We start from the raw sequence: 23,918 nt of genomic DNA on the forward strand, positions 1-23,918 counted from the left end.
GCAGTTGCTGCTACCGCTCGAAAACACCCGGGCAACCCTCGTGCTACAGGATCCAAAATGGCAGAGAAGTATGCACATGGTCTCTGCTTATCCCCGTGCAATTGCACTAACACTGACAATGCGCACCCATCATTCTCGTGCACGTACAATGTGAAAAGTTTCGTATAGTCTGGTGTACCTAACACGGGTGCGGAACAAAGGGCCTGCCTCAACTGCTCAAAAGCTTTCTGACATTCATCTGTCCACTCAAGAGGCATTGGTGTAGCTTTGGACAGTAATGCTAGCAAAGGTTTTATGATATGTGAAAAGCCCATGATCCATTGCCTACAAAAGGACGTCAACCCTATAAAGGCACGTACATCTCTCTGCGTGCGGGGGACTGGTGTGTCTAAAATTGCTTGAATTCGATCAGATGTTAATGCACGCACCTCCTTAGACAACAGATGACCGAGATAGGTCACCTGGGGTCTACAGTATTGAAGCTTTTTCCTGGAAACCTTATGATTGTGTTGTGCCAAAAAGGAAAGCAACGCAAGTGTGCTCTGTTCACATTGTGCATAGGAGTCAGCGGCAAGCAGAAGGTCATCCACATACTGGATGAGCGCAACGCCAGACTGCAATTTAAAAGAATCTAGCTGCCTTTTCAAAGCCTGGCTGTAGATGCTAGGACTTTCAGTATATCCTTGGGGAACACGACAAAATCTATACGATTTATTATTGAGCGTAAAACCGAACAGATATCTGCTATCAGGATGAACAGGGATGGAAAAGAACGCATTCTTTAAGTCAATAACACTAAAGGTGGTGGCTGTCGGTGGAACCAAGGTAAGCAAGGTCGTAATATCAGACACCACCGGGTATTGGGGAATGACAATTTTGTTGATCTCTCGCAAATCAATAATAAATCGATAGATTTTTCCGTCAGTGTCTCTCTTAAGAATCGGAAGAATAGGACTGTTACAAACATTATAAGGGACCTCCTCCACAACCCCTGCAGAAATCAAATCCTGAACAATATGTATCAATGCAATTTCACCTTCTCTCGAAATCTTATACTGTGGCACTCATGGTAGAGGGGCCCCCTCCTTAACAGTAATGTGTATTGGTGGAATACGCATCTCTCCCACATCCGTATCTGAGGTCGCCCACAACGTATGCGGTAGAGAGGCCAAAGCGGGAATGTCTAAAATAGCATAAAATCTGTCAGGGTCAGGGTAATTGTCATTCAGGATAACCCGCACTCCCTCTGGAGCGCAACGTATTGTCGCTCGAAAATATTTAAGCAAATCAATGCCCAGGATATTGTCTGGGGTATGGGGTGATAACAAAAATTGGCCGAAACTAAAGAATTTGTCTATGCATAGTGCAAGGGGCTTGGACAATGGGCTGGGGGAGGGTGTGCCATCAAACCCTACACACGTAATCATTTCGCCAGACAGGGGAGCCCTCGGAACCAAATTTTTTGACAAAGCGCTACGAGTAGCTCCTGTGTCGACTAGAAATTGATCAGTAGAACCCAGAATGCCCGCTGTTACATATGGACCTTGCTGATCTACCGGTACTTCAACTGATTCCTTACCCCATCCTACGCAATCCTATGCATGCACATAATCCTGATGTTCCACATTCTCTCCTTCCGAAATCTGATATTGATTCCGTCTATCAAACGTATTTCGTTCGTCCTGGCCACGGCCCCTCTCCTCAACCTGTCTACGATCACCTCCGCCACCCCTCGCTCCAGTATAACCTCCTCTTGACCTTCCACTTCCTCGACCACGCTGACTACGCTGTTCACGAAGTACCGGACAATCTTCGGCCCAATGCCCAAACTCCTTACAATAAGCACACTGATCCTCCGCAATATCCGTACGACCATACGATGCGTTTCCTCCACCTCGTCTACCTCTATCATTCCCTCTACCCTGTGTTCCCCGAACTTGCGCCAACATCACCTTCGTTTTCAATTCCTTCGCCTTTTTCTCTACACTTTCTTTAGCCTCCACTTCCTGTCGCTCATAATACTGAGCCATAGTTAACAAGGACGCAGGGGTCGCCGTGGCCCAGGAACTTTCACTCGACTTCAATCGTTTTGCAATCTCTGGTAGGAGATTAGCTACATACTTATCTACAAACAAATGCCGGCCCGTATCGTCTGTTAAAGATTGACCACTGTAATCATGAAATGCTTCCTCGAAGCGTGTAAAGAAATCTGAAACCGTTTCATCGGGTTTCTGCTTACACGACGTTAGCATAGTCCAATCAATCTTTTTGGAGGGAACAAGCGTTTTTAATTTATTCAAGATAGCTGCCGGCAGATCTAGAATTAACTGGCAAGGCTTACAGGCTGGTTCTCTATCTAAATCTGCAGCATTTATTTCTTTCCATGTTCCCCCCAATATCGTTTCATCATTATTTTTACGAATTTGCCGCCACATATCAGGTGGCAGAATTAGCCCAAAAAACAAATCTATATCCACAAGAGTCATCACACAAGATGATATAGCCCCCTCCACCCCCTCATAAAATGCCGCCGGATTCTTCCGAAGATCAGGTAGAGAATTTTTCAATGCCATGACATCTGCTCTATTCCACGGCGTATATACCCAATTATACACAAAATATCCTTTTGCATCCTTCGACAATTTATCATCATCCGTACCTTCCCCTTTTGGTGGAACATACAAAGGCGCGGCTTCACGCATAGGCATAACATGTAACGCAGAACTCTTATCTGAACCACGGAGAGAACACTCTTTGGCCTGCCCATTTTCCTCCAATTCGGCCTCCTTTTGCCTCTTTTTCCGTTCCTCCCTCAATCGGGTTGTCTCATCCCGCAGCTTGATCAATTGAGCAAACAGGTCATCAACATCTGAAAGATCAAAATCACCTTTAGTCAAATTTTCACGATACACTGACAACGCTTTGGGCTCAAACATATCAGAAAGGTCACGATATGCGCCTACAACTTCATCCGCCAGACTAGACAAAAAATACATCAATTCAAGATCCGACCACCCTTTCTTTTCTGTTAACAATTGCTCCTGAGTAACATTACGCTTGTTCACTTTACGAGCCCAGCTGCGTAGATGAGCGGACCTCTCCGTAGTGAACCTGAGAGCGGATATACCCTTCTTGTCCGACTTATCCCGTCCGTCATCCCCTGAATCCTCAGCCGGAGCCGTCGGCGAAACATACGGAGGCGGTGACCGTTCTAACAAAGAAAAATCATCAATTTCATTATTAAGGACAGGATAAAGTGGTCGGCGAATAGGAAATTGACCAGTCGTTTGCAATTTACGTTCCCGTTCCTCCCTTTCTTTCTTCTCCTGAGCCTCCTTTTCCTCAAGCTGTAAAGCCTTCTCCCGAGCAGCCTTACGCTGCTCTTTGTCCGCCAAGGCAACTTCACGCTTCATTCGCTCACGTGCCGCTTTCTCCCACATTCGCACACAATCAAACATATTTTGTCTAGACCTGCGTTGAAACAAACATTGCTCTACAAATTGTATTTTACTTAAATCAAACGACCCGTGTAGAGGCCATTGCAATTCAGGATCGGCCTTGGTGTACTTATGCCATAATTTACTGTACATAATAGGGGGAAGGCCAAATTTTATATACATGTCCCTATTTGGTGTTCCCTCTGGGGGAGCCGGCTGTGCTTCTGCTAACCTAATTGAGGTACCTTATCCAAGACAACACATTCCTCGGAGTGTGCTGAAAACAGGCATGTTCAAAAAGTATCACGAAAACGTGACACCACACAAAATGGCACTTACAGTTCTTTATACAAGTGTGCCGTTCAGAGGGGAAAAAAAAAAGTTAGAGAAACATCTCTACATGCCTGCCTATGTGAAGTGCACTACACATATAAGTTCAAAGATCACAAATTCACAATGTTAGCTAACTCAAATCAAAGACGTAGATCGTAGGGCTTCGGCAAGCGTCCGAGGACTGCCTTACCGATCACAAATCACAGAACTTCAGTAAGCATCCAAAGACTACCTTACCGAACACAAATCATAGGACCTCAGTAAGCGTCCGAAGACTGCCTTACCGATCACAAAGCTTACCCAAATTCCCAAATGTCCAGATTCCAACTGCCAAGGTCTTGTAAGCCAAATCAGCCAAACGGCACTTTCTCAGCGATGCAGACACTTCGAAAACTCAGTCGGAGACCGGCGCCACCTGGAAGGTCAGATCGGAAGGAAAGGAAAAGACACCGTGGCAGCCAAGACTCGGGTCACTCGTGGCAGCGCGCGCCCATGGTGGGTTTCCAAGCCTTCGTCACGACCTCTCCTTCGGGCATCCGAGTCGCCGATGAGTCCCTTCGTGGTCGCCAATTGAAGTAATTCGGGGTTCCCAAGGCCTACACGCTCCAGAGATAACCCACTTACACTCAAGAACTGTTGGCACGGAAACTGTAAAAGGCAAAGAACAAGTTTATTAAGACCCCATGGGGTGGTGGTACACTCAAACAGCACCCTTCGGTAATGCAAGAGGTATCACACCGAACACCGGTGTGACCCCGTTTATATACAGTTTGGGGCAATAAAAGATAGGCGGCACGAGTTAGAACACATTTTAAGGACATATATGGTCATGTTTTGGAATACTGCCAGCTCATTGGAGGGGCACAACTCTGCTGGTCAGTTTGGTGCACATACCAGAAGGTTTACGGGTCAGTGGGAACTGCGCATGTGCGGCTTGACCAGTACTAAAAATAGCCTGTTGCTGGGCAGATAGAAGTGGTCAGCGGAACGGACAACGGACTAAAGGGCACGCCGGCCACGAGGCCGTTCATGATCTAAGATGGCCGCTGCAACATTCAAAATGGCGTTTTCATATATAGCCAAGTTAAGGAGGACAACGTGTAGGTTCAGCTAATCGCTAATGCGGCCGGGCCAATTACGACACAGGCACGGTCCTTTATGCAGAGAGTTGACTGGCTGACAGCGCGCAGGATACTGTGCAGTTATTGTCCCCGCAGGCATGATCAGTTGCGTCTGCCCCCGCCTAAGCCCCGGCAATTGCCACGCAATTGCCACGCCCATTGGCAACGCCCCTTGCTCCCATGCAATTGCCGCACCCATTGTCCTTGGCCACGCCCCCGGCCCAACGCACACATTTGTTTTCCACACGCCCTCAAGGCACGTTTTTTTTGGAGGGGATGTGCCGCGCGATTGTTGCTGTTTGTCGCGCCTATTGGCCACACCCCTTGGTGCCGCGCAATTGCAATTGCCGCGCCCATTGGCCTTGTTCACGGCCCCAGCACACGCCCCCAGCACAACGCACACGTTTAAGGAACGTTTTTTTTTTGTCGTCATGCAGCATCCCGCCCACGCCCACAAGGAACTACTTTGCCGGTAAGGTTATTTTACGTTTCTAATGTATATGGTGGGCAGCTGCATAGCCTATGTCCATCTGCTGCAACTGTCCTTTCCAATGCTGTATTGGGTGTTGTGATTGGTGCTGTGGTTCCTGAGATTACCCGCCTCAAAGGTTTGGGCTCTCTCTTTATTATATTCGTATATATATTTATATATATATATATATATATATATACTAGCAGCCCTTCCCGACGTTGCTTGGGTATGAAATGCTGCCGGCCAGAAGTATATTGGTTTGTAGGACTTTGTTTTGAAAGCATTTCTTATCTGTGACAGACCTGTGAAACGCTCCAATTCACAGTGCACTGCTGATGCACTTGAGTGCGCGTTCAGTAGTGTGTGAACTCGAGTTTCCCTACTTTATTTTTCCTTGTAATATTATATAGCGCGAACTCGACAACATGGCATGAGCACAATTTACATTACAGAAGAACACATTCATTTGTGGTAGGCACGGGGAGACAATGCGATTTGCCTGGAATCACAGGATGTTGAGCTGATACCGAGATTCGAACGTAGCTCCCCAGCTCTAAAGTTCGCAATTCTAGAACTTGTTGGTGGGAGGTGTGTCTAAAAGTGTATGTCGGTGCTTGCCATCAATGAGAGAGACCTGTGCATTTTTTGAAATGGGTGGTGAAAAAATATGAATATGTTGCTGGAGATGTGGGCCGCCGTGCCACCAATGTACTTACCGGGGTAGGATAAACACCCATTATTCCGCAACTTTTTTCCCCACACCATCACTCCGCATACTTTCATTACGAAAGTACCATGATTCCGCAATGCCATTATAACGCATGGCGTTACATTTTATATTCTTTTACCACGCATACATTTACAACGAAATTCGTTGTAAATGCATGAATGGTAAAAGCATGTTTTTTTAAATGTTTGGATAAGGTAAGTATGGGTAGGGGGGTATATGTTTTGGGGTACTGAGGTATATGTTTTGGGGTGTTTGGGTATTTTAAGGGTTCAGATATAGTTTTGGGTTATGGGGAACAGGGGTAGTTTTAGGGTTTAGAGATAGGTATGGGTTTTGGGGTACAGGGGTATTTTTAGGGTTCAGGGCTAAGTTTGGGTTTTGGGGTATAGGGGTATTTTTAGGGTTCAGGGGTAGGTTTGGGTTTTGGGGTACAGGGATATTTTAAGGGTTCAGGGCTAGGTTTGGGTTTTGGGGTACAGAGGTATTTTTAGGGTTCAGGGCTAGGTTTGGGTTTTGGGGTACAGGGGTATTTTAGGGTTCAGGGTAGGTTTGGGTTTTGGGGTACAGGGTTATTTTTAGGGTTCAGGGCTAGGTTTGTGTTTTGGGGTACAGTGGTATTTTTAGGGTTCAGGGCTAGGTTTGGGTTTTGGGGTACATGGGTATTTTTAGGGTTCAGGGGTAGGTTTGGGTTTTGAGGTACAGGGGTATTTTAGGGTTCAGGGGTAGGTTTGGGTTTTGGGGTGCAGGGTTATTTTTAGGGTTCAGGGCTAGGTTTGGGTTTTGGGGTAGAGGGGTCTTTTTAGGGTTCAGGGGTAAGTTTGGGTTTTGGGGTACAGGGGTATTTAATGGTTCAGGGCTAGGTTTGTGTTTTGGGGTACAGTGGTATTTTTAGGGTTCAGGGCTAGGTTTGGGTTTTGGGGTACAGGGGTATTTTTAGGGTTCAGGGGTAGGGTTGGGTTTTGAGGTACAGGGGTATTTATAGGGTTCAGGGCTAGGATTGGGTTTTGGGGTACAGGGGTATTTTTAGGGTTTAGGGATAGGCTTGGGTTTTGGGGTACAGGGTATATTTATAGGGTTAAGATGGGTTAGTGTTTAAGGGTGTTGGGGTATTTTAAGGAGTAAGGGTGGGTTATGATTATGGGGTGATGGGGTATTTAAAGGGAACAGGGTAGGATTAGCACACAATATGAGACATGGCATGAAGGGCGGAACGTACCACACGCCCCCAGCGTTTGTCACGCCCCCAGCACATGCCCACCGCACAACGCAGACACGCCCACAAGGGACTACTTTGCTGGCACGGTTCTTTTACCTTTCAAATGTATATGGTGGGCGTCTGCATAGCCTATGTCCTTCTGCTGCAACTGCCCTTTCCAACACTGTATTGGGTGTTGTGATTTGCGCTGTGGTTCCTCAGATTACCCGCCTCAAAGGTTTGGTCTCTCTCTTTATTATATTAGTATAGATTATATATATATATATATATATATATATATATATATATATATATATACATATATATATATATATATATATATTTATTCAAAAGAGAACCTGCCCTAAAAGCGAGAAACAGTCCATATCGTTAATGCTCAGAGAAGAATCCACTCATTGTTCCACCAGCGACATAGTCGAAATCCATCTGTACTTACTGATAGGAGATGCAGTTCGACTGACCTCACAGCCCTTCTCAGTTCAACCATTCCAGCGCTTTGCTTGCTCATTATATGCTTGTTAATCACTGAATATAAAAGAAAGGCTTCGCCTTTCTCGCCGGCAGCCATCATCAGCAGAATGTAATTAACTTTCTCACATATATAATATCGTTTGCGGCCAATAAAACCGTTTCATTCTTAAACCTATAATAGGTAAGTAGCTTTAGTTTTGTAAATGAGCATTCGATATTGTCATCATTTATCAAATAAACACTTGCAGTGAAGAAACACTTGAATTAAGTTCTATGTCTCAGCTTAGCAAAGCGGGTTTACCAAAGGAAGTGTGCCGCCCTTGCTCGCCTTCATCTTCCCAGGATAGGGCCTCTTTCCTTTTGTCCAGTGTCAGGATTATGCCTTGCAGACATTTTGACATTGCACCCTTTTGATGGGCCTCTTAGGTTATGTCATAAACGCACCCAGTTTATGTAGCCGCCTCATGGCCATGTTATTTGTGCTAATATGCAACCATATGTGTTGTGGTCCCGCACTCCTTAGGTGTATTGATGTTCAAAATGGTACTCAAATTGTAACAATTTCAGTGGCGCTGAATGTGTACACTCTCTCTGAGCATAGAGTTGCTTGACAATTATGGATGGGTATTTCTTGAACACAAGATTCACAACACATTCGCACTCCGTTGGCACTGTTTCCTCAATGTTATCAATAATATATATATTAATTCATGAACAATATTTGAATGAACTTTATTGATAACATTGAGGAAACAGTGCCAACGGAGTGCGAATGTGTTGTGAATCTTGTGTTCAAGAAACACGCATCCATAATTTGTGCTATTATTACATACTACAATGGTCCCTAGGAAATTAGGGATGAGCACAGAAATGAATATAGACCCAATCAGTACTATATTGGTTGAACGTGTCCAGCCGGACAGAGGTCTAGAATTTAATATTTAGCAATTCATAGAAATACGTACAAACGAAAATACAGAGAGTGGGGCACACGCCTGCATCCTACTACAAAAACAGGAACAAACAGTTAGGAAACACACAGGGTGTTGTGCTGGCTAAGTTCAGGGTTGCCATACATTGAGGCAGAAAGCCAGCCCCCTCCCCAAAGCTCGGTTGATTGATGTGGCATATTGACAGGAACAATTGTCTAACTTCTGGGAATATATGCCACTGCCCCTCCACCCCAGGGATATATGGGAGACCTTTACTGCTTTTCTTCGTACCAGAGACTCCTCTTCACCGATGGTAGTCACAACCGGGGATGGTTCACAATCAAATGGGGTTGTGTGAAGGTCGAATGCATGACTGTACGGCTTGTTGTATCGTAAGGTGCTCATCTTTAACTGTTAATGCCTCGCCTCCAGGGTTTTAAATATGCATTGCAAATATTCCTCTTACATTATGTCTCTGTAATCCTTCCCCTGTGCCTTCCTCTCCTTTGAAACTTCCATCTGTGTCTTTGCCTCAAGAAGGCTTATGCCTCCTTAAGTGTTCCTGATTGTACTGAGCCTTCCCCTTTATGTTTCTGCATCAAATATTACTTGGGATTCCTCATCTGTCCTAATCCAAGGGATACCCTCTGTCAGGTTTTGTCAAGTAGATGGATGGGAGTATCTCTCTTGAGTCCAATCAAATCAACGCCACACAGCCTAGGTTATGTTTTAAATATTTTTTTACTATACTATTGATTCATCAAAAACTATATGGCCTTGGAATTCCTACTTTGTATCCTAAACAGAAGAAAGAAGGATGAATGTCCGATTTTAATGGAACTTCTAAGGTACTGGGGGCCTCATTTATGAGGCCGTGTGTCACTTTTACGCCGCCGGTGCCTCACTTTGTGTGACGCACCACCAGCATAAAAAATATGCCTTGTTGCACCATATTTACAAAGTGACGCATCTAGGTAGATGCGTCACTTTGTAAACCCCTGCGCTACATTATGCGTATGCCAGGCATAATGAATTCCAGGGGGTGGGCGTTTTGACGCAAGAAAGGGCCATTCACATGGGGCAAGCCCCATGTGAAAGGACACATTGTTGGAGTTGCGTCACTTTTGTGACACGCTCCAGCAATGCGTCACTTTTGCGCTTATAGATACGTCAGAAATACTGACGTATCTGTAACTCCTTGCGCCATGATGCGTCATACTGTAAATATGACGCATCATTTGTGTCGCAAGGAGGGCGCAGTGAAAAGTGGTGCATCGCTGTTTTCCCGCAGCGATGCGTCACTTTTCATAAATGAGGCTCTAGATTCACCAAATGAGGGAAGGCCCTCAGCATAGTATATTTCTACCAGAGAAATAAAGTATACATTTTCCAAGCAAATACTTTATGTAGATTTAATAGGTCTTGTGGTGTCTCATCTAAAAAAAACTGTTAAAAGCTCACAAGATAATACTAGTCCCAATTGTTTTTTAATTATTGATTTTATGCATTTTTATCAAACAAATGGAATGTTCTATAATATGCAGCCACTTATAGAGGTCATCTCATAACACAAGGTTTACAGAGACTAGTGATACAATTTGAAGAAAACAGGTGGTGCATCACCGGTAAAAGCTTGCTGATGTAGCAGTACCCAGCTGAACATCTATCTAATATCTAGAGGAGGGTAAGGTCAATGAAGATATGTGAGAGGAGAGGTTATTGTGGTCCCTACCATGGCTTTAACAATCTTCTGCTGCTCTCAAGGAGTCTGCTGAGGGTGAGGATGAAAAATGACTACAAAGTAGGATCACAGTGGGGCCCAAATGGCCTGAGGGTGTGCTAATAATAAAGCTCAAATATCTTTAGGGCGTGTTGACTGTGGAGAATAGACGTATATGTTTCAACCATGTCACTGAAGTATGTTAAATCTGATGGCAAATCTTCTATCTTGGGGCATAGACCCCTCGCCCAGTTGACACTCACCTTTTTGCTGGCAGCAGCTCCAGTACCATGCAGATTCTGTACATGCCTCAGGAGGGCTAGCACTGGGTTCACACAAAAGTGTAACCCATTGTGATGGACAGGCAGCTGAAAACGATGGCCCAAAAATCTGTAGTCCCTGGCACTCCACAGCTAGGTTATAGAATCTCGCCTCTGACATGTTGCAGCACTCACAATGTGAAGGTCCCCTGAATCCCAATAAGTCTAATACATTCTGTGCAGGAACTTCTAATGAGTGAGCCTATTTCTGTTACTGATGAACAGCTTTTCCATTTGTGGTGTGAGAAATGTCCATTATTCCACAGTTAGCTTTGACCCAAGGTGTAACGCCTCTTTCTACCAACAGACAACTCTTTTTCATTACCTCACCTTGGGGCCGATTCACAGAACTAATTTGAGATAAAATCCTAAACATACTAATTTTGGTATTCATAGAAGGCATTTAGTATTAGTAAAGTTAGGACTCCTAACTTTACTACTACTAAATGCCTTTTGTGAATACCGAAAGACGGAAAGTTAGGATTTTGTCTCAGTTTAGAAGTAGTAAAGTTAGGAGTCCTAATTTTACTATTACTAAATGCCTTAAGTGAATACCAAAAGCAGTAAGTTTAGGATTTTATCTCAGATTAGTTCTGTGAATAGGCTCCCTTGTGCGGATTTATAGAGTCTGGACACTCCCTTACACCTGCCAATGCTTACCAGTAGTAGTGAGAGTGTACAAAGTTGGGGTGGTTCTCTGGGAAGTGATGCATGTATAGCATGTACGAGGCTCAGAGTGATAACAGAGGAAGACACTCTGGGGCAGATTTACAATTACTGGCACATCCCTGCATATCAGCAGGGATGCGCCAGTAATTGTGCGCCGCAGCTCCGCCACCCTTGTGGCGCCGCATTTACAATGCGGCGCACCATGGTGCAAAAACGGCACAGATGCGTCAGGCATCTGTGCCGTAAAAGTGGCGCATTGCTGGAGTTGCGTCGCAAGCACGACACAGCTCCAGCAATGATCAGGGGGGCCCTATGTGCACAATGCTGCGTCAATCCTTACGCCTGCTTCAAGCAGGCGCAGGGTTTTGACGCAGCATGGGCCCAAAAGTGACTGAGTGAAATCTTCTAGATTTCACTCAGCCACTTTTGGGAGGCGTTCCTGCACCGGAACGCCTCCCCCTGCGATGGTACGCCTCTTCTGGCACAGGGCTTTACAACGTGACGCATCTGGGAGATGCGTCACGTTGTAAATATCCCGCACCATGGTGCATCTTTTGCGCCACTGCTGCGTCACAAAAGTGACGCAACGGCGGCATAAAAGCGGCGCAAGGGGCTTGTAAATCTGCCCCTTAGAGGGGAGATATGCTGATTAGAGCTTAGCTCATCCAATGATAGGTATTTTCTTAATGTCTTAATGGAAATATATCCCTTAACAAATCCCAGTTGTATTTCGGTGTTATTCACGAACTGCGGTGAAATCTAATGATTATCTGGGAGTGGCAGGGTGTGTGACGTACTAGTCTGGTTAGTCTTTGCTGTGCTCAGCAGGCACAGGCCACCGACCCGCCAGCTTGTGATTACCTTGCGCCAGGCTGGCTTAGGGATTACTACCAATTGGATTGAGACCATTGTGCTCACTAATAAAAGTGGCAGGTGGATCCACCGCTCTACATGTTCCACTATTCCACTTTGGCAACACCATGGTAGTCTTTGATAACGTGATCCACATCACTGTGTATTTGAATTCCAAAGTATTTGACTAATTATTCATACCTGAATAGGGTGAACTATGTGCCACTTTTTCAGGTGATCAGTCAGGGGGGGAAAAACCCACAATTTTCTGCAGTTTATGGAAATGCCTGTCAGCCCACCAAATCAGGTTATTTTGCAAACGATGGAAGCTAGGAGCTTTGTAAATACCAATAAGTCACCAACATACATCGACAGCAGAAGCTCCAGGGGGAAAACTTTTCTTGTCTCTCTAGTAGTTACATCAGGTGGGTATGTGATGGGATGTATGTCGTTACTACGCATGCTTTTGCAACGCATGCCTTTACCACGCAGGTTTTACAACGCAAGTCGTTACAACGACTTGCGTTGGGGGGGCGCTGGATAGTGAATAGTTTAATTTACTATTCCAACTCCAGTCCCCTTGGATAGTAGGGAAGGTTTTGGATAGTAAATTAAACTATTCCCTATCCTACAGCGCCCCCCAGTGCAAGTCGTTGTAACGACTTGCATTGTAAAAGTTCCGTGGTAAAGGTACTGCGTGGTAAAAGTTGCGTTGTAAACGCTGTTCCTCATGTGATGCCATTCATCTTGATACAGACAATGGGTTACATATGAGAGTTTAATCTAGTTTACAAGTTCCATTCTTAGCCCCTGTTTTCCATGAACAATAAATAAAAACTTTATTCTAATGTGTGAAAAGCTTCGGTCGCATATGAAATATCTGCCACTGCGTCAAATTCTGGCTGCAGCTGGTCTATCACAGCAAATGTTGTGCAAACATTACGTGATTTAGATCTGCCTGGAATAAAATAGGAACGGTTATGCATGGTAGCAAAGGAAGGAGTCTTTTTGCTAGAATTTGCGCCTAGATCTTGTTGTTGTTTTTAAGGATAGAGGTTTGTATGAATCACACTTTAAAAGTGGCCAGTCTGGTTTGATCTACATTACCAATACTGCCTCCCACAACCTAGGGGAAGATGGGCACATTGTTTGGTAAGTGTTGGCTAAGATGTCTATAAATTCTTTGTAAAAATCTGTGGTGAGAATGTTACCGCCAAGAGCTATGCCCCCCGCAACCTTTGATTGTACCTTAATCTTGATTTCAGCTATGGCGGTTTGTTCAGCCAGTGGTTGACGATGAATGTCTTCTAGCCAGACGCTATGGCGATTGTATCCAGATAGGTCCCATTTAGCAGCAGACTGACAAGTATTGCATCTGGTGTAATAGTAGACAAGTATTGTAAAATATCAACATTGTCAAACGCCTTTTGACCTATATTTTTGTATGCAAATGATGTCACTCACCGCCTGGGTGCAGTGCACCAAATCCACCATTGTTCTACCTAACCATCCGTAGTTACGGATTTCACATCCATATTCGCTTGGTCCCGATAGTCCTCTAGCACAGTTGAGTTCCGCCAGTATAAGTGGATTACTATTTAAGATGTGGTGGGATTCTAATGCCAGAACTTTGTTTCCTGAATGTAGAAGATGGTTGCCTATTACTTTTAAGATCAAGACACACACTTCTTAGATTATAAACTTAAATGTTTCCCACACCATGCATTGGCTGTTTACTGAGTGTCAATTCAGCTTGAAGGACTCTATTGTTGAACCTTTTATCTCAGACCTGAACACTAAGACCCAGAGAGCTCATTCATGAACGTGCAGTGCTTTTGCATGAGCAGAAGGATCGGGGAGTGAAAGCTGGAGCTTAATGCAGGAGTGACCTGATAGTGAACTGGCGAGGTGCTCAAATACACTGGTCCATGGCTGATACTATTTGTGTCTAACCAGTCATTTACTCTGTAGGCCATGTTGTGAACAGTTGAATAAAATGTGTATTGGTGGTTGTCTGGATCATTGTCTTTCCACACTTCTACTAGCTCGTAGGCTTCGAGTATGTGCAGAAGTGTTTCCACAGTGCTGACATACGTGTGAGTGCAGCACTGCATCTCACTAGCCAAGAGTATAGAGTTAATTTAAAGTCACCACTCCATATTAACAAGGGGGGGGGGAATTGGTGGAAACATATTTCAATTGTTTCCTGGTGAAAGAGAGGCAGTCCATGTTGGGGTGTAAGCTTGACCCAGTATCCCCTGTAATATCACAAATGACTCATCCTCATCTTCAGCTCCATCTAAAGAGTAGAAAAGCACATTCCGCCGAGTAGGTGGAAGTGGCTGAGAAAAACGTGTTGAGTCACACGTGTGGCGCCTCCAGTCAGATGCATGAGTGATCACACACCAAGCCTTACCACCCAGTTGGTTCCACAGGACCCTGTCAACCAAAACCCCAGGATCCGGGAAGACAAAATAGATTTCAGCTAGAGCAAAAACAAACAGTATAGCGTTTTAACAAATCACGGTAAGTGGGTGTAAAGTCTCAACTTTGCATTGGAATATAATCTTGTCCTCTCAACTTCTTTTCCCTAAGTCATACAGCACAAATTATGTTGGGAAACTTCTATGAGAGTACTGTGTGTTTTAAGTAGCACATAGGAATACTAGGGTAAGCACAACATTTATGGAAGTCAAATTTAAATTATAGAAACATGTAAAATGTAAATTCTAGTAATGGAGCAAGAAGGGTTTACTCTTTTTCACTTAAGACTGACTGACACAGTGATGGATTACCTCCCTGCCTCTTCAGAAAAGCTGTGGCCTGGTGAGGATCTGTTAGGAAATGTGGCTTATCTTATGTCATGACTTTGATTTGAGCTTGATATAGTATGGGGCAGAGTATGTTAGCCTGTTGGAGTTGTTCTCTTGGCTCATGCAAATGCTCGTCTACAACCCAGCACTACTACTTTGAAATCCAGGAAGATGGCAATTGAAGCACCATGGGATGACAGGCCATGCATAATGTTTGACAATCTTAAAATGGTGTGACAGTCTCTATGATGTAATAGGTATGATGAGCCTTGAAGGGAGGCCCAAAGGCAGGCTATATGCCAAAGAATGATGAACCTCCCCCACCACAAATAGGGCTGAGAATTGATATATGTCAACTACATCAATTCAGAGAGACTTCACGAAAGGTGTTATTCTTCCTGTGTTCTCCAGCACACCTACTATGTAAATATTGTTCCTACTCAAGCAGCCTTCAAGGTCTTCATTCTTTGTCTTGACCAGGTCCAGGGCTTTTCCACCTGGTGGTCCTTTTATTGCATGTATTTGGCCGAATCATCCTCAATATCAGAAATGCAGCTTTCAGAAACGTCTATACGAACTTTCCGTCTGTCAAGCCACTCTTTCATATGCTCTATAAGAAGCAGGAGCAAGTCTATCTTGTTGCCAATGGCATGGAGGCTTTTCTGCATTGTGAGTAGGAAGGGCCTGACATCCACTTCATTAGTTACTGCTGCATCAGCCGTGTGCTGACTGACTGGGAATAGCATTTCCAGACATCATCTATCTCCATGTGATGCGAGTCGAGGGAAAGCTTGGATTTCTTTTACTCGCCTTTTACTATGGTCACAGCAGAGCCTAGCACAGGTGGTGGTTTGGAGCGCATAGCTGAAAGATGTTTTGTTGAATTGTGATGATGCAGAAGCAGTAACCTCCCCCCACCCCCTGCAATCTGCAGAGCGCATTAGATAGTAACAGCTGGATTAGGGTGCACTCTCCAGATATACGCCAAGGACTGTATTCCAAGAATCATCCCAACATAGGTTCACTGACACTAGACTCACAACAGCCAAGAGCTCCAGCTGATGCTCAGTATCATTAAGAGGATGTTGCCAGTCTCAGTCTATAAGAGCCCTTTTGTGGTAAGTGGAGCACCATGTCAGAGAGGACTGCAGGTGGTGGTCCTGCTTTCTGCAAAGGGCAGGAGTCCATGCAGGGGTACGAGCAACCAGAAAGGCAAGCGTTGCCAGTGGCATGGAATGGCATAGTCATCGATGCCAAAGGACACGCCAGTACCCTGCCTCAAGGTTGTCCCAGGTAGGATAGCAGTAGGCGGCTCCTGCTCAGTTAGTGCAGGCCTCAAGCTGGAGGTCTCTGCAGGTTAGTCAGCCGACTGATCCAGTATCCTCTCTTCTTGTTTTTCTCCCCGGGGTGCCTTTCAGCCCTACATATGACTGCAGCACCAATGGAGAAAGGAGAGGAGTGAGCTGGAGCACAACTTCATGGCCCACATATGAGGACGCTTCACTCACTACCCCGATTGCTGGTGTAGGAACGTAGCAAGTGGCACAATTTGCCTGAGTAGATGGTGCCAAAAAATGTGGTTTGTGGCTTGATAGTTGGGGGTATCAGTCTTGCCGTGCTTCATTTCACAAGCCTGAATAGTACAGATGTTCTGTTTTTGGCTGAAAGTGTTTTAGTTGATTAGGACAGCATGTTTTAGTTTTTAGCATTGCATTGGATGTTGATATTTATATGTAATTTTGGATTAGTGCTGCTGATGCTTAAGGGTGAGGCTGGGTGTTTCTTCAGTGATGAAAGGTGTTGGTGTTTTTTTTTTTAACTGGGTGGTGACTTCTTTTTCAGGTAATTATGTTGAGATATGTTGTCTGACTTTTGTTAAAAGTGGGGAGCTGTGTGTCAGGAAATTGTGCATGTGCATTTCTTGTGGGGGGAAGGATGGATAGAATTGTTCACAGGCATTCATTTTGGGTTGCAGTGCTGTGTTTCTTTGGTTGTTGTGATTGGGCTGTTTTGCATGTTTTCTCCAACATTACTTGGACCCCTATCTAGCATGATGCGGAAGAAGCTTTTTCTGTGTGGTCAGTCTATAATGCACAAGACACTTTCCAAGATGTATAACATGAAAGGGTTTCTAGGTCAGCTGAATACAACTTAGCTACCCAATTTAGAGTTACCAGATAATGGAAAATCTTCCGTTTTTTTTTGGAAAATGGTAAAACCAGAGTACTATTTTATTCATATGATGAAGAAAAATCCCCTGATGGATTATTCCATAATTTCAGGACTGTCTCTAGAAACCAGATCATTTTCCATTGCCACCCAATTCAAATTAGGTTCTAAGTCCATGGTCCATTGCACGTTCAGCTTAGTTCAAGACTTGTCGTTTAACTCCTGCAGCGTAATCAACCTACTGGGATCCAAGCGTTGTATATGTAACTCCTGAAACTAATCAGGTGGAACCACAATGTTTTATCCTTGACTTTAAGCTAGCAAAATCTCTTACATCTTTGATTCCCTGTGATAAGTTTTACAAAGTCTAAACCATTCAACCTGCTGTATTTTCTCACCCAACATACTTTGATGAACCCTTGGAATTTGTAGAAGCCTCTTATCCCTGAATCGCAATGGTCTAATCATAAAACAGTCCTTCAATCTGCACCTCTAATGCTCTGGCCCATTGTTGTGCAGTGTTTTTTACATTCTTTTTGATCCTTAGTCAATGCAACTTCTTCAACATCAGGAAGATACATGTCCTATATTACCATGTTGGTTACTCCCCTTAGAGCAAGACTTTGAAACCCCTGCAAACTTTACAAGAATTTATTTGCATGCAACTACAAACATTTTATCACATTAGTCCAGTTGCAAGTCCAATGTGACTTTTGTTCCATTACTCTGTCCCTATTCTCTAGAAAGAGACACATTTTAGCCATTATACAAATATGATATTTTCACATACTTGTCACTTTACTCACACATCCTTCTAGATTTAGTACTTCCTCTAGTATGGAGTAAACTCTGGCCTTTATCTATTTCTGATGTCTAGTCTGTTTTACTAGGAACAAGGGGTGTCAAATGTGGCTGCCAGCTTGGGATTCTGTGGGGCAGATTTACAAGCCCCTTGCGCCTCATTGACGCAGCCGATGCATCACTTTTGTGACGCAACGGTGGCGCAAATCCTGCTCCATGGTGCGGGGGTACTTACAACGTGATGCATCTGGGAGATGCGTCACATTGTAATGCCCTGCGCCACATGTAGGTGTTCCTGTGCAGGGTGGGGGGCGTTCCGGCGCAGGAACGCCTCCTAAAAGTGGCTGAGTGAAATCTACAAGATTTCACTCAGTCACTTTTAGGCCCATGCTGCGTCAAAACTCTGCGCCTGCCTGAAGCAGGCGTAAGGATTGACGCAGCATTAACTAGATAGGGCCTCCAGAGCATTGCTGAAGCTGCGTCACTTTTGCGGCATAGATGCGTCACGCATCTGTGCCGTTTTTGCACCACGGTGCGCCACATTGTAAATGCGGCGCATCCATGATGGCGTAGTTGTGGCGCACAATAACTGGCGCATCCCTGCTGATTTGCAGGGATGCGGATGTTATTGTAAATATGCCCCGAAGTATTTTAGCTGTTCCACTTTTAGGTTTTCAATATGTGGTCACCCTGCGTTGGGAGCACCTAACAACAGGTGGCACCACAAGTATAGCCTACAACCTGTGGACAGTGTAGGACAACATGCAGGGCCCTTCTCTTGTTTTACTGTGTGTGCTTCGCCTTGGAAAGAATCATTGCAGTTACAAAGGGGGAGAAAAAACTCAAAGACAGAAGCCGAAGACACCGGCCTGAAGAACCCGTGATAGATCCCAAGGTGTATAAAGCTTCTTCTGCTGCCTCGGAGAGCCTTGCAGAGCCGCGTGTTCCTAGTAATGAAGCTCCCTCTAGACTGACTCTCTAGACGCCTACAGAGCAGCAGTCCTTGAAAGGAGGCTCCTAATTATCGAAAGATGTTTTAATCATAAGCCAATTATGTCCTTTGGCAGCAGCTACAATAAATATGTAATTTTAATATGTGTCTTGCATGTTCATGCTACTGCACTGGTGCAATGTTTTATGATTTTTTTTTTTTTGAGAGTTTTATATAGCGCGAACTTGACCTGAATTGGGTATCAGAGCGCTTTACATAGCACCAGTTGCATTACATGAGGACACATTCATTTTTGTCAGGCAGGGGGAGATTAACTGATTTTCCCCGAATCACCGGATGTTCAGCGTCATTGCCGAGACTCAAACCCAGTTCCCCAGATTCGAGGTCGACCACCGTAGCCGTTAGGCCAACGCCTCTCCCTCTCTTAAAAGACCGATGGCAATAGGACGCATTTCTACACAAGGGCATCTCCTGCTGCCATCTAAAGCCTCCTTCTCCTGTTAATAAACCGATGGCACAAAAATGTAAACTGGAAGGCTGTCATTTATTGCCAATCTATGGACATTACCAGTATAGCGCCTAGATGATCACAACTCAAAAATAATAAGGCAGACAACTGCTGCACTATAGGTATATACTTAAACTTAAGGAACACCAAAGTCAGTCCTTTTTCTCACAGTTATACTTGCATATCCTAAATCACAAGAAAGGCAAACGAGACACAAGAAATTAGCACAGAGTCCACACATCAGAATTACCTGAACTCTGGGACCCTGAAGTCCATGTAAAGCACACAACATAAATAAGTAGTACCAGAGAAATACAACAAATTGTAAGGAACTGCCTCACACACTACCCTGGGTGTCATGCTTCATCATCGGCCATCCTCGCCCGCCAAAGAATCCTCTAATGGTGTGAAGGCTTCCTGTATTGGCAGGAAGTGCTGATGGATGGAGGGTGGAGGGTGTGATCCAAAAGGTAAAGATAAAAGTCATAGATGCCTACTTCTAGGGAATACCTCTTATGTCTGAGCAGGCAGCAATATGAATAAAAAACATTAAGGGTGGGTATGAGTGATTAATATTGCTGCATCCAGCAGGTCAACATGTTTCAGCCCATGGCCCCATCCAGGGTCCGTGGCATTCGTCAGGACCGGTGCTCCCTATTATCCTATGCTGTAAGCACACATACTATCAACAATCAGCAGGAATACACAAATAATCGGGGGCCATATTATCAAGAAAGGGCGATACATTATCGCTGCTTTTATCATCAGGAAACTGCAAAGAATGCGGCGATAATGGGCTTGATAATATGCCCTTGTGAATTCCCATAGAAACCCAGGTTATCACCAGAACCTGGGCTTCTATGGGAATTCACAAGTGCATATTATCAAGCCCATTATCGCCGCTTTATCCGCAGTTTCCTGCAGATGAAAGCGGCGATGATGTATCGCCCTTTCTTGATAATATGGCCCTTAGTCTTTTCAGTTCCTACTGGAGCTAATTTGGTTCTTCAGTAAATACCGACAGTCCTGTCATAAGTATATGCAGAAAATTAAATAGTTATGTGAAAATTATATGAGACAGACAGGGATGGAAAATACATGAAAATTATGTACTTTGTTGCTTGCTGAATTTGAGCTATTTGTGAAACGAACCATTCAGCACTCATGGAAGGTATACATTGCAAACTGGTAAGTAAAGTGGAGGACTAAAACGTGTAAAATCCTAGAAACACGTGCTCTTTATGCACCACACATAGCATTACATACCCTAGCACAGTGGTCAAACTTTTCAATGCCATGCCATCTCTTCCTCACCACAGTGGGAAACAGAAATCCTCAGGCCCCCCTCAGAATTTTTCACAATTCTATTAAATTGCCAATGTTTAAATTTGTATAACTTATTAAAGCATTACATTGGATTTTCATACCATTTTAAAAATGCAACCAGTACATGGTTGCCAAACATACTGTTTTGGTCTGGCAGGCCTTACTAACGTGTAAACGTATCCACAGTGTGATTACCAGAAATGGGCGTGGGGCTAAAAAGATTATTTGGAGACCCTTCCCTTACTCCCAGCCAAGATATAAATGGCAAAAGATATTGGTGAGGAGCATTACAGAGCGGTTTACTGCTGCTAGATTAAAACAAAGCGCTTTCATCAGAATAATACTCCTTTTGGTCAGAGCCTGGTGCCTCCCCTGAGATCACCTGAGGCCCCCTAAGGGGGCCTGCCCCCCAGTTTGAAGACCCCCTTTCCTAGCATTAGCTCGGGAAAGCTCCACAGAGGAATGGCCGGAATTCAGCAGAGGAATTGTGAAAAATGCAAGCGTCACACAGGTAACAAGTGTAGCACATGAGCCACGCCCCTTCAACAGGTGATTGGTAGGGTGTGGTATGTGTGCCTTTTGGAGCACACTGTCCCAAATGTATTACTAATGTATGGTGTGGTAGCACAATATCATTTACAGACAACACATTTTCCATTGAAATGCCCACTACATTTGCACACATATACAGCTTTACTGATAAAAACATATAGCACAGAAATGATAATGTGTGGAAAACAGGCTTCTGCATATAATTATCTTTTGCACATCATCATGTAAAGTGTTTTGAGTCAATTTGATCCTATTAAAATCTTTATTTCCATCACATCTTAGAACTAATATATGCCTCATTTGTCTTTTCCTACTGCTGATATACTTTGAATTATTTGTACAGTTAATTTACAAGTATTTAAATGTTGTGTGCTAGTAAAGAGTGACGTTCTACTGCCTTTATCGTTGATACTCCCTGGACCCAAGTAAGATTGTCACATAGTTCACTTTACAAAATCCTCTCTTGGTAGTCAAAAAAAGTAATGTAAAAAACAATATCTCTTTTAAAAAGAATTTGCAGATTTGGTTCAGAAGACATAGCCTGACATTTGACCCCTGTCGTTGAACACATTGCAAATGGGATATGATAAAAGCAAACTTTAGAGGCATCACTCACTTTCTGAACTCCAGCATGGTTATTCTTGGGGTGCTGCAGCAATACAATCGACATCACGCTTTATGTTGTTCTGTAAATTGTACAGTGACATTAGAAGGCTCTTATTTACTTTTTTGGGGAGTTTTATACAGCGCAAACTCGACCCAAATGTTTCAGAGCGATTTACATGAGCACCAGTTGTGTTACAGACAGACACAAACATTTTTGCCCTGAATCGGAGGATGTTTAGCATCCCTCCTGAGTCTCGAACCCTGTTCCCCAGCTTTGAGGTCGACCGCTCCTGTCATTAGGCCTTCTCTTTCTGTCTCAGGGCATTACTGACCATCAGGTGGTACTTACTTTTTTTTAGCTATCAAATATCCATAGATGCTGTACCATGCTTGCATTTATTAAAATGGCCCTTCGAAGGCATAACTCATTAACTCACTTGGACAATCTACGCTACGAGGAAAATTCAAAGGCCCGTGGGGCTATGTTTAAAACATGATGCGCTCTTTAAATTTCTCCAGTAGTATTTCACGATTTTGCTATTTTTAACATGTTTGTATTGCTTGGTGCTATTCATTTTTATTTAAAAGATATTGCCTGGCACATTTAGTTTAATTTGATAGCGCATGGATTTTATGGGCTCTTATTGTTCTTTGTATTTATATGGATTTGCATATAAATTCGAATGAAGTTTACTTTGATTTGATGTGATTTTGTGATATGACAAAAGCAAATTTAAAGGCATCACTCACTTTCTGAACTTCAGCGTGGTTATTCTGGGGGTGGGAAATAGCTGCAGGAATCAAGCACATTTTTGCCAAGTCCCCCAATAAATCTTTTTTTTTCTGAGGGTACCCTCATGGCATACCTCAGAATCTCTGGTAACTCTCTCCCCCTTAGAATTGACAATGCTGATGGTATCAGTAATCTCAGGAAGGCTATCTGAGAAGTACATTAAGTGGGAAGCATGGGCCCGATTCACAAAACTAATTTAAGACAAAATCCTAAATTTACTACTTTTTGTATTCACAGAAGTTAGGATTTTGTCTTAAGTTTGTCTTAAGACAGACTTAAGACAGACTTAAGTTGGGATTTTGTCTTAAGTCTGTCTTAAGACAAACTTAAGACAAAATCCTAACTTCTGTGAATATCAAAAGTAGTAAGTTTAGGATTTTGTCTAAAATTAGTTCTGTGAATCGGGCCCTTAGTTCGGCTGGATATAGGAATCTAAAATTAAAACTTTTTGGGGGAAGATATTTATGTACGGGTGATATGATGGCTGTGTATATGTTTTTAAAGTAGTTGATGTATTTCAAGCTATGTTTTCACATGGCAACAGCCCAATGCCCATCATGTTCAGAAGAGTCAGCAATGATGGTGTGTTATTAAGAAAGTTTGAAAGGGATATCTGTATTTTTTAGTATTTACTTTCTCCATCATTTTTTTGGCACGCGATTACACCTTTGTAAATACAAACATTTTTTAAGAGTTTGCTTTAATTTGAGGTATTTGTGTCATCCGTTGTGCCAATGTGCTGTGAGTACTGGTCTGAGATAAAATGTTATCTCTATGAATTACACCATGGAAGGGATTTCTCCGTCTTTCTGTGAGGACCCTTCTGCTGCTGTATATGTATTGGCTACAATCTGCGGCCTGATCATTTTATACCTGATTATGGATTTACTTAATCTGCCACATCACCCACCATCTGATGCATAATTTGTAAATTTCACTGTTTCTAACTGAAACAGGTCAACAGTTATTTAAAAAAAAACATGTAGTTCCATACAAAGGGCCCGATTCACAGAACTAACTTAAGACAAAATCCTAAACTTACTACTTTTGGTACTCACAGAAGTTAGGATTTCGTCTTAAGTTTGTCTTAAGACAGATTTAAGACAGATTTAAGACAAAATCCCA

General features: G+C 43.6%; 1 protein-coding gene across 1 annotated transcript in view; it reads left to right on the forward strand.

Moving 5' to 3' along the window:
• Positions 1 to 23,918, forward strand: part of LOC147698928 (galactosylgalactosylxylosylprotein 3-beta-glucuronosyltransferase 1-like) — a 430,388-nt gene that overhangs the window by 358,600 nt on the left and 47,870 nt on the right. The gene's annotated exons all lie outside the window — the stretch shown is intronic.

Source organism: Lissotriton vulgaris, chromosome 8, assembly GCF_964263255.1.
Source record: "Lissotriton vulgaris chromosome 8, aLisVul1.2, whole genome shotgun sequence".
NCBI lineage: Eukaryota > Metazoa > Chordata > Amphibia > Caudata > Salamandridae > Lissotriton > Lissotriton vulgaris.